This window comes from Mus caroli, chromosome 15 (assembly GCF_900094665.2).
Source record: "Mus caroli chromosome 15, CAROLI_EIJ_v1.1, whole genome shotgun sequence".
Lineage (NCBI taxonomy): Eukaryota > Metazoa > Chordata > Mammalia > Rodentia > Muridae > Mus > Mus caroli.
In genome coordinates, this window is record NC_034584.1 from 48822452 (window position 1) to 48833285 (window position 10834).

General features: G+C 43.2%; 1 pseudogene; it reads left to right on the plus strand.

Annotated features, from left to right (window-relative positions):
- Window positions 1-9965: 9965 nt before the first annotated feature.
- LOC110310959 lies at window positions 9966-10358 on the plus strand (annotated as a pseudogene).
- Window positions 10359-10834: the final 476 nt, after the last annotated feature.

Below are 10834 nucleotides of genomic sequence, written 5' to 3' on the forward strand. Positions count from 1 at the left end.
ATGGCGCTCGCTGCTCCTGAGGCAGAGGGCTCCCGTGCAGGGCGGACTACTGTCCTCTGGCTGGGAGGGTGCCAGATGTCTGCGGCCCCAAAAGGCTGCTGCCTCAGAGGCTCTGTGGCTCCCGCCTATCCCAGAAGCTGTCTGCCCCTGTGGTGCACACTCTCCCCTGTGCAGACTAAGTTCCTAAGTTCGGCGAGTCCCGGAACCAAGATGGCGCTCCCTGCTCCTGAGGCAGAGGGCTCCCGTGCAGGGCGGACCACTGTCCTCCGGCTGGGAGGGAGTTCAGCAGAGTCTTAACAAATAAGCCACATGCCAAGAAACCTAGCTAATTGCTACAGCCTTTTCCACAGAGCCTCTAGACACAACTGATGACCGATTTGTCACCCAAAAGAAATTACTTACAGGTAAAGCAATGAGTTAAAATAACCACTAAAATATCTAGAATTCTTTCCATTAAATCCTTTTCTCCCTTTCTTTTTACCCAAAGCCTCCTTAAGATTGCCCTGTGTACCTTATACATTGACTTTTTGGACTCGTGTTTCTTTTTGCTACAGGGTAAAATAGAAAATCTTGGATTCCTACAAAGCACATGCCTCTGGCATTACCATATCTGAAAGCACCTCTTCTCCCCTGGTACCTGACAGATGACTCGGAATGCTACCCTTTGCATGTTCAGAGTAGACAAGCAGTCCAAGGAAGAGACCAGGGTCAGTGACCCAACAGAAAACAATCCATTCATCTGAAAGAAAGATTTTTAATTCCCAGCTTCCCAAGATTTTTCTGAGCAACTATAAAAGAATTGTTGGAAGATAAGTTGAAAAACATGTACCCTAAGAATAATTTTCTCAAACTTTAGGAAAATTGAGTATTTGTGCCATTCTGAATGCAACACCGGAGTGTCCTGTCTTAAAGTCAAGCAATGAAGTCCTTCTGAACAAGTTGGGCTGTTCGAGGGACTCAATTCATAATGTGTTTTATGATTACTGTGTGAAATACGATCTTCTGGCATGAGACTCCAGGTAAAAAATTATCACTTCACATTCTTTCTTTGAGGTTTAAGTCACTTATTTTTGCATTCTTAAAAGATTAGCTTGTTTTCATTGGGGGTGGGGGGGAGAATCAGAGACTGAGGGGATGGCCAACCAATAACTGACCCAACTTGAGACCCATCCATGGGCAAGCACTATACCCTAATACTATTAATGATACTCTGTTATCCTTGCACACAGGAGTTTGTTATTCTCTCAGAGGCTCCACCCAGTAGCTGACTCAAACAGATACAGACACCCATAGCCAAACAATGGATGGACTTGGAGATTCTTATAGAATAATAGGAGGGAGGATTGTGGGTCCCAAAGGAGATAGGAAGTCCACAAGAAGACCAACATAGTCAACTAACCTTGACCCTTGGGGATCTCGGAGTGTGAACACCCAACCAAAGAACATACACAGGCTAGACCTAGGCCTCCCTGCATACATGTACAGGTGTGCAGCTTGGTCTTCATGTGAGTCTTAAACAACTGGAGTTGGGGCTATCCCAGAAGCTGTTGCCTATCTGTGGAATATGTTCTACAAGCTGGGCTGCCTTCTCTGGCCTCAGTGGGAGAGGAAGAACCTAGCCTTGCAGAGACTTGAAGTGCCAGAGTGGGGTGAGGGATATCAAGGGAGGCCCCCACCCACCAAGAGGAGAAGAGGAGAGAGGAGAACAGAAGGATTTTGGGAGGGGATGACCAGGGGGTGGGCAGTGAATGGTGTAAAGTGAATAAGTAAAAAATATTAAAATTGTTAAAAAGATAAGCTTTTTCTGACATCAGGGTTGATAGATAGGTACATAGGTAGGTAAGTAGATGATAGATATAGATGCTAGAAGACAGATACAAATTGACAAATGTTTGGTAGATGGCTAGAAAGACAATGAATAAACGGAGAGAGGGAAAAAAGAGAGATGATACATAGATAGATAGATAGATAGATAGATAGATAGATAGATAGATAGATAAATAGATAGATAATTAATCTATATTATGTTGTTTTTACAACATGCTATAAAGAAATTTCCCACACAGAAAACTTGAAAATATGCAGCAGCCATAAAAACATCTGGGATAGCGATTCTCAAAAGGATATTCCTTCCTCTTAGCTGTGTAGCTCTGTAAGATAACAAAAACTAACTTAAAATGCCTTTATTTTTAATACACACAGGAAGTCTCTTGCTATGTCAAAATGTCCCAGACCAGGTAATTGACCAAGAGTAGAAGTTGCTAGATTCACATTTCTAGAGACTGGAAAGCCAAAGACATCCTGCTTGTGTCTGTTGGATCTGGGTAGGGTCATCTCACTGCATCATAATATGGTGGAGAGTGTTGCACGGTGAAACACAATGGGCATATGTGCCAGCTCAGGTCTCCATTCCTATTCTTATAATGGCATCATATGGTTCCTGCTTTCCTGACTTTAATCCTGACTGTGTTCCAGTGGCCTGTCTTTAAATCGTCCTAACATGTGATTTAGGGCATTGTGTTTCTAACACATGAACTTTTAGTGGACACATTAATTCATAGCATCTGTTTTACAATTTTCTACAATAAACATTATTTTATATTTATGAAGAGAAAAGTTGTGTTTTAAAAGCTCTTAAGTGCTTTAAGCTGTTCCCCTTGGCTGCGTGCTAACTGTTCCTTTGGGCCCAAGTAAGCTTGGCAAGCTTATCTGAGAGAAGAATCTGTCAGGAGTTACTGGGAGCTTCCCCACTATGTCCTTCTTAACAGTGACAGGACATCCACTGTAAGTGATGTTCAAAGTTTCTCCAAAACCAAAAATATGGGATAATAATATCCATCAACAGGGTTATCCCTTTCCATCTTTCTCCCAAAGTCAAAAGGAACTTGGTCTCTAACTTAGCAGGCTCTGAACAAAGAAAAGGATGCCAAGAAGTTGGCTCTCTACTTTATGGAAGCTAACAAGAGTTTCTTAGCTCAAACATGGGAGTGAAGCGGAAAATACAACCTCAAGAGTCCCAGGCAAAAATATTTCCTCAATAGCTCGTCATTCACTCTTGATATTGCATTATAGTATAGTGTCGTAGCCAGAAGTCAACAAAATGAGAAAGTGTGTTAAGTGTACTGTGAGCAATTCCCTCATTTCTCTTCACAAACAAGTCCTTTTTGTTGCTGCCAATCTTATCGAGGAAATTGAGAATTAGAGCAATTGTCTTCCTAGGACCACAGGGTGAGTCAATGTCAAACTGAAACTCAAGTTCAACCATCTTTTTATACTGCCTCTCAGTGCAGCATCCAGGAAACGTCAACTAAACTAGAAAGTACAAAAACTACTTGATAGTCTTACCAAATTACAAAAGCTCTCTCTGTTCTCTTAGTTCTTCTAAAAATGAGGGACAGGATTCCTTTTTGTTTTAACCTGACATACTAGTTAACACAAACATTTCAGTGCTGAACACTAAGGAATACTGGTATTTCTCATAGACTGAATAGTTCTGCAATACATACTAGCTATATGTCCTATAATTCACATCAATTCTGATACCATTTACTTGGAGATGGTGTCATATCTAGTCTTGACTAGACTGTGCACCACTTAATGTGTCAATCCAATACTCAAGTCTATGACCCTTCCCATCTTGACCCCCACTTCTAAACTGGAGACTCTTGTGACCCTTGAATTCTCTTTATTTGCCAGAGCAGCTCAGAAAACACCAATGAGATCCCTATGATGGAAGAGGTGAACAGAGCCAGGCATGGAGAAAGGGGTATTCGGTGACATGTCCTCTCTGTGCACACCACCATCCAGGAACCTGTGTCCAGACACTTCTCAAACCATAAAAAGGGATTTCATGAATGTTCATTACATCATTAGTAGCATTATTTGCTATTAGGGATCAAGTCAACCTTTAGTCTATTTACCACCTATAGAGGGTAGAGGTGGGCAAGCAAGTCACAATCCTCTAATCATTCTTTGGACTTTCTGATGAAAAGCTCTCCCCTGCAAGAAGCTACCCAGGAGTCCTGACTACTAGCTGTCTCATTTTCATCCAAAAGCTATCCCTAATACTGAGATTCTGAGGTCAGTGGGAGAGGAGAGATTGACAGGAACCAGGAACGGGCTCTGGAAATTGCTCAGGGGGTAATGTGCTTGATGCACAAGGATAAGGACCTATGTTCAAATCACCATTACCAGTGTGAAAGCTGAGCGTGGTGGCACAGTTCTGTAACCTCATCATTGGACACAGAACTGTGTTAGACACAGAACGATCCCGAGGAGTTCCTAAACAGCTAACCTAGCCAAAATAGTGACCTCCAAGTTCTGCGAGACCCACTAATGCAGAACAATAAGACTAAGTGGGATTACAGGCAAAGACTCAGCAGTTCAGAGCACTGGCTGCTTTTCCAGGGGACCTGAGTTCAATTCCTACACCTACAATGATCAGTAACTTCAGTTCCAGTTCTGGTGTTTTCTTCTGGCCTCTTCAGATACACACGTGATGCACACACATACATGCATACAAATACCCATATAAATTAACATAAAATGATGATTAAAAAATGAAAAACAATAAAGAGAGAAAACCTGAACCATCCTTTGGTCTCCACTGGCCCTGGCTGAGGGGAGCACATATAAGCCCACAGACTTCAGCATCATGTACACATATCACATCACATCACATCACATCACATCACATCACATCACATCACATCACATCACATCACATCACATCACATCACATGTACACTTAGACATGACATATACATACACTGTTGCTATCCTTCTTTCCCTGAGGTAGGCACACACAATATCTACCCCTCCTCCTAAGATGACAAACTGAGGTACAATTCCACCTAGTTTTGCTTAGGTTCTAAGTCTTAGGGAAAGCAGCAACAAGCTCACCAAATTTCCTTACAGAACAATGGGTGAGAAGTTATGGGCAGGGGCCATAAATAACCTGAAGCAGCCACATTGGAAGGTCTGCATGCAGCAGGGATGCTGTCTTCCCAGACTGTATGGATGGAGCCTGCTGTCCTCATCCTTTCCCACCTATATCCCCTAAATCTCATGACCCCAAGGCCATGTGGTGTTCTGATTGGGAAGGGGGATTGACCCATGACCCCACCCACCCACCCACCCACCTCTTCTTTCTACGAGGGAAGCAAACAGTCAACAGGCTCAGCTGTGGGAGTCTTTTCTGAGAAGACCCAGTTGAGCTTTTGAAGATGGTGGCATTTTTATCTTGAAAGCTAGTACTGTACCAACCCCTTTCTATACCCCCTAAACACATGTGGGAATCAGGATAAGAGACCAAATACATAATGCTTATTACATAACTCCACAGTAATGAAAAGAGTATATTATAATATGCTTATTTCCAAGGATTCTTATGATGAACTTCAGCTTTTTTTTTTTTACACTCCATATTGTACTCCCCACCCCGTCCACCCTGACTGCTTCACATCCCATACCTGCTCCCCAATCCTCTCTCTCCACGTGGATGTCCCCACAACCCACCCCACCTGACCTCTAAACTCCCGGGGGCCTCCAGTCTCTTGAGGGTTAGATGCATCATCTCTGAATGAACACAGACCTGGCAGTTCTCGGGTGTATGTGTGTTGGGGGCCTCATATCATCTGGTGTATGCTGCCTGTTTGGTGGTCCAGTGTTTCAGAGATCTCCAGGGTCCAAATTAATTGAGACTGCTGGTCCTCCTACAGGGTCACCCTCCTGTTCAGCTTCTTTCAGTCTTTCCCTAATTCAACAACAGGGGTCAGTTGCTTCTGTCCATTGATTGGGTGCAAATATCTGCATCTGACTCTTTCAGCTGCTTGTTAGGTCTTTCAGAGTGTGGTCATGCTAGGTCCCTTTTTGTGAGCGCTCCATAGCCTCAGTAATAGTGTCAGGCCTTGGGACCTCCTGTTGATCTGGATTCCTCTTTGGGTCTGTCTCTGGACCTTCTTTTCCTCAGGCTCCTTATTTCCATCCCTGTAATATTTTCAGACAGGAACAATTATGGGTCAGAGTTGTGACTGTGGGATGCCGCCCCCTCCCTCATTTGATGTCCTGTCTTCCTACAGGAGATGGGCTCTATAAGTTCCCTCTCCCTTCTGTCAGGCATTTCATCTAAGGTCCCTCCCTTTGAGTCCTGAGAATCTCTCACCTCCCAGGTTTCTGGTGCATGGGGGGGGGGGGACCTGATCTGGGATCTGGTAAGGGAAAAAGACTGAAGCCCTGAGGGCCAGCAGAAAGATAGGAAACAGACAACTAGGGAGGGAGGAGGTTGTGGGGACCCTCCAGAACTTCAGCTTTTATTATCAGCCATGAAATGTGTTCTATGAAACCTTACCACTTGCAATAAGAAGATTCTATTAAAACCTATTTTAAATAGTACATAGCCTTTCATAGATTTCATAGATTTTTGTGCACCTAGCAGTCTAGAAATCTCATTTTTAAAAAAGAGATATGAAAAGAAAGACACAAGAATAGGTTACACTGTGTAAGGTGTGAATACTCATTTGTTGTCTCTAAAGCAAGCTGAAGTTTCTTTCTCTTCTCTTAGGGATCTGCCCCTCCTTCTCTAAATCACACTGACAGACTTGTGTCATTGTCCCTGACACAGGCTGAAGAGCAGAAAGCCACCTGTTCTGCTCTTTGCTTATTTTGTGTTGTTGGTTTTTTAATGTTGTCATTTGCTTGTCTGTTTCTGTTTTTGAGACAAGGTCTTTCTATGTAGCCCTGGCTGTCCAGGATCTCACTACGTAGACCTGTCTGGGCTTTGAACTCATGATGATCCTCCTGTTGCTGCCTCTGAAATGATGAGGTTTAAGGCATTCACCACCCTGCCTGCCAATTCTTTATCACTTCAAATATACTCAATCATTAATTCTTTATAATGTGTAACATTTCGAGTGCATTTCTAATAAGAGAACAACTAAAACCACTATAGCTTCGCCCAGATTCATCAAATATCAGTATTTTGCCATATTTGGCTTCAGTTTTTCCAGAATGCTTTTTATTTTCAAAGAAGAGCAACCGAGAGGGATGGTTCCTGGGTGAGACTTCCTGATCTTCTATTTCTTCCTTTCTTCCCTGAGAAAATTAGCTGTGAAACTTTGTAAACTTGGTCCCATATGTGTGCATCTATAAATACCATACCTACTTTTGTACATTTGAAGTTTATATAGCATCACACCGCATCTATCTTAAATAAACTATTTTCATGTTATTCCTTATCGTTTGCTTTTATTTTTTTTAAAGATTTATTTATTTATTATATGTAAGTACACTGTAGCTGTCTTCAGACACTCCAGAAGAGGGCGCCAGATCTTGTTACGGATGGTTGTGAGCCACCATGTGGTTGCTGGGATTTGAACTCTGGACCTTCGGAAGAGCAGTCAGGTGCTCTTACCCACTGAGCCATCTCACCAGCCCTTGCTTTTATTTTTAATTAAAGAGATCATTATGGCAAGTAAAAAATTTAAGTGCCAGACTTTTCTTACATACTGTAGCATAAAATGCCAATGATATAGAATACTTTTGGGACTCTTAAGGGGAAATTTCATATTAAATCTACTCGCCCCACCCCCAACTTTACTCCTCACCCCTCTGGGGTCAGAGCCCACTGCCTTCTTCCTTCAAGTCTTCAGGAAACACATCACTGATGAAGCTCTGACACCTTTGACAGTTTCTGCCATGGTTATTTGCCTTGCACCAGGTGACTGTGGAAGCTAATTCTACCAAACCATGCTTCCCCTGCTCCCCAAGACCAGTCAATTTCAATCCCATTGCCCAGTAGTCATTTATTATATTTTCCATAATTCTGAATGTTTGAAATTGAAATTTAAAAACTCAGTCATGCTCCTCTGGCTCTAAGAGCACTTTTAGCAGCCATCTATATAGTAACCAATCACATACTCCTCCACAATACTAGGCATTCAAAGAACCAACAATCTTAGAATCCAGCACTACATGGAGAGACTGGATGCGTTCATTTGCAGTACACAATGAGACCCTAAGAATTTTATGCAAATTATACTTTTGCATTATGCTTTGGTGAAATGGAGTTTATAAGCACTGGTTCCATTTTGGTGCAGAGCAAAAATTAAAATGACACAGTGGGAAAAGTGAGAGAAAAATAAATGCCTGACATATACAGATGCCACTTACTGAGTGCTTCAGAAACAGATGGGTGTCTGGATAGCGTGTCTCCACAAGGGCGAAATGTGCAGCTCACCTAAAATGGTATAGAAATGGAAAACAAATAGAAACAAAACATTTTAGCCAGCCTGAAAGAACTGTAAACATCAAACCGAGATAGCACGAATCAGCAACTAGTGATTCAAAGTCTTGGATAAGTCACAGATGTTACCAGAACAGAATACAATGAGGATGCAAGACATAGAACTTCTTTCACTGCTAGTGGAATGCAAAATTGTATACTTTCCTTTACAAAACGGTGTGGAAGCCTCCATAAAACAAAATTGTATATTCTTACTGTATGATCCAGTACGTTCACCCCTTCATAGTCACCTAAAGGAGCTCAAAACTCGTGTACCCAGCATGTATACAAACCTTCACTGAGTGTAATTTAACTTCTAAATGTGTAGAACAAAGATGAATGAAGTTGAAGCAAGGAGGGTAGCCAGACTGGCAGTAATTGTAAAGGAGCAACCTGGAGGCCATGTTGGTCCAGGGAAGGTGCTTGTCAAGAAACCAGATGGCCTGATCTCCATCCTGGGACTGAGCAGGTAGGACAGTTAGAAGGTGAGTTTCAGAGAGAAACAGGGACAGCTGTCCTAAGGAGGAGGCTGCCTTTCTCACAGGATGTGAGGAGCTGGTGCGGCCGCCGCCCCAAGATGGCGCCCGGATGGCTAACAGGTCTTATGACCTGTGCTGACTTCCTCATTACCTCTGACTTAGCCACATCCCAGCCACCTTCACTGCGAAGACGCCATGCCTCTCAGCTTGCCTGAGGTGTCATCACGTGCTGTGAATCAATGGACTGCCAGTACGTGACTGGGGTGATTGGGAGGAGTCAGTAGGGTATTTAAGGCGCGACCCGGGATTGTTCGGCATTCCCGTTTCTGCATTGCAATGTGAAGCGTTCCTGAGTAAACCTGCTTGAAGAAGGACAACGTGGTGTTGCGTCTTTCCTGCTGGTCGGGGTGGATGTGACAACAGGAAAAGCGGTAAAGAGCAAAGGGTCTGCTCAGGTAAGATAGTAAGGAGGATGGGAGGCCCCAGGAATCTTGTGAAATGCCTAATCTACAGCACCTTTGAGTCTGGATCAAGTGATTTAAATCTTGTAACCTGCTTCTTTTTTGCCACACTGGGCCAGTTACTTGGCTTTATCACATTTATTTGGCACAGGTTTTTAGGGCATAGTTTATTTGGTTATCTGGGCAGGTTATTTAACCTCATAATGTCTTCCTAACCTTTCTAGAAAATGGAGCTATAATTTATGTCATGAATTCACATGTTCATGCGATCCTCGCTGGAAAGGGCTGGTAAGCGCTTTGTGGTTTGGTTGAGATTGTTCCCGTCTAAAAGGATGGATTGTCTTGTGTGCAGATGAAAAAAATGACAATATGATCTCTGAGAAGCTCTCCTGATGTCGAGGAGTTTCAGAGATTCCATAATTTAAATAGTTGCTTGATTTGTCCAATCCTAAACAATTCCTCACCATTCATCATCTAACCTCATCCTCCCTGTCCTAATGGATTAAAGAGGAAGGAGGCCCTGAAAGGCCATGGAAAGGCAGTTTACTGGGTTGCTATCAGCCTGCCGTCTTATATCATTCTGCCCAGGGGTACTACCCCACCCCCAGTGAGCTGGGCCTACTCACAACAATCATTAATCAAGAGAATGCATCGTTAAAAAAAAGAAAGTAGGGCACGTGAGGTTGAGTCGGGGATCGCAGCAGCCGGCCTCTCGTTTTCATCGCAGACACTTCTACTACAAACATGGTCAACGTACCAAAAACCTGAAGAACTTTCTGTAAGAAATGTGGCAAGCATCAGCCTCACAAAGTGACCCGGTATAAGAAGGGCAAGGATTCCCTGTACGCCCAAGGAAAGCGACGCTACGATCGCAAGCAGAGTGGCTATGGTGGGCAGACAAAGCCAATCTTTCGAAAGAAGGCCAAAACCACAAAGAATATTGTGCTCAGGCTTGAGTGTGTTGAACCCAACTGCAGATCCAAGAGGATGCTGGCCATTAAGAGATGCAAGCATTTTGAACTGGGAGGCGACAAGAAGAGGGCCAAGTGATCCAGTTCTAAAACTTGTGTTCTCTGAGAGGAAAATACTGAAGCAGTAGAGAAATGACCTGCTAGGGAATAAAGTTACTGTTAATGGAACAAAAAAAGAAAGTAAAGCAAAGAAAAGAAAATGCACTACAGACTTGCCTAGAAGCCAATCGTATAGGGGCATTTTCTCAATTGAGATTCACTGTTTCCAAATGACTCTGGCTTGTGTCAAGGTGACAGAAAACTAACCAGGACAAACATGTTCTCAAATAATAATAGTGATGATGATGATGAGGAGGAGGAGGAGGAGGGGGAGGAAGAGGAACAGCACAGGCCATACGCTTCTCCTTTCCCATCCTCTCGCTGTTACCCATGAAACCATCTGGTCAAGTCACCTTCCAATGCACCCTACAAACCTCTTCCCTTGATCCATTTCAGGGAGATTTGTGAGATCCTTCCTAAGTGTTCTTCCTAGACAGCAGCTCTTATTTGGTCCAGGGAGGAATAATGTCAGCCACTCTCTTGGGATGGAAATTTCAAAGGCTCAAATGTAATGCCAGCATCTCAGTTCGGAACCAAGGAGTC